General features: G+C 35.7%; 1 pseudogene; it reads right to left on the bottom strand.

Annotated features, from left to right (window-relative positions):
- Positions 1-331: 331 nt before the first annotated feature.
- Positions 332-450, bottom strand: LOC118608543 (annotated as a pseudogene).
- Between the last annotated feature and the right edge of the window lie 222 nt (positions 451-672).

The following is a 672-nucleotide window of genomic DNA, read 5'->3' as shown; positions in this document are numbered from 1 at the left end:
CAGAATCACAAGTAACAAGATACTTTTTTGTAGTCAACTGTATGTGCTGTGTTACGTGCCATAGGGCTTAAGGCTCTAGTCTAATGTAAAACTCAGAAGTGCCAGTGAGTGCCAGAAAGGACAAATTAGATGAGAGGAAACTGCAAAATGGGAGTTGGAGTTATTTACATAGGATTTGAATATAGCTCAAAGTATTTTTTTTATTTATTTATTTATTTATTTATTTATTTATTTATTTATTTATTTATTTTAGGTGAGGCAACCCTTGGTTGATCTCAAAGATTGCAAGGAACTTGTCAGCTTACGATCCCTTATTTTTTTTATTTTTTTATGTCTACAGCACCTGGTCTTCCTAGGTGGTCTCCCATCCAAGTACTAACGAGGCCCGACTCTGCTTAGCTTCCAAGATCAGATGGCATCGGGCTTGTTCAGGGTGACATGGCCATAGCCTAGCTTAAGGTTTTTAAACAAACTCAAGATTTGTCTTCTTTTGAGCTCTTCCTTGATTATTTGGAAAGGTATGTGGGAACCCCTACATTCTGCAAAAAAAAAGAAAAAAAACTAAAAGTAAAAAGAGATAGATTAGAGATTCGCAAAAATATGGTGTAGATGATAGAGACTTTGTTCATTGTTCTTGCGATGAAATCAAAGTTGTGACAGAAACATGGAGCA

This window comes from Rousettus aegyptiacus, unplaced genomic scaffold (assembly GCF_014176215.1).
Source record: "Rousettus aegyptiacus isolate mRouAeg1 unplaced genomic scaffold, mRouAeg1.p scaffold_m13_p_9, whole genome shotgun sequence".
In the NCBI taxonomy this organism is placed as follows: domain Eukaryota; kingdom Metazoa; phylum Chordata; class Mammalia; order Chiroptera; family Pteropodidae; genus Rousettus; species Rousettus aegyptiacus.
This window is presented reverse-complemented; position numbering and strand designations above follow the sequence as displayed.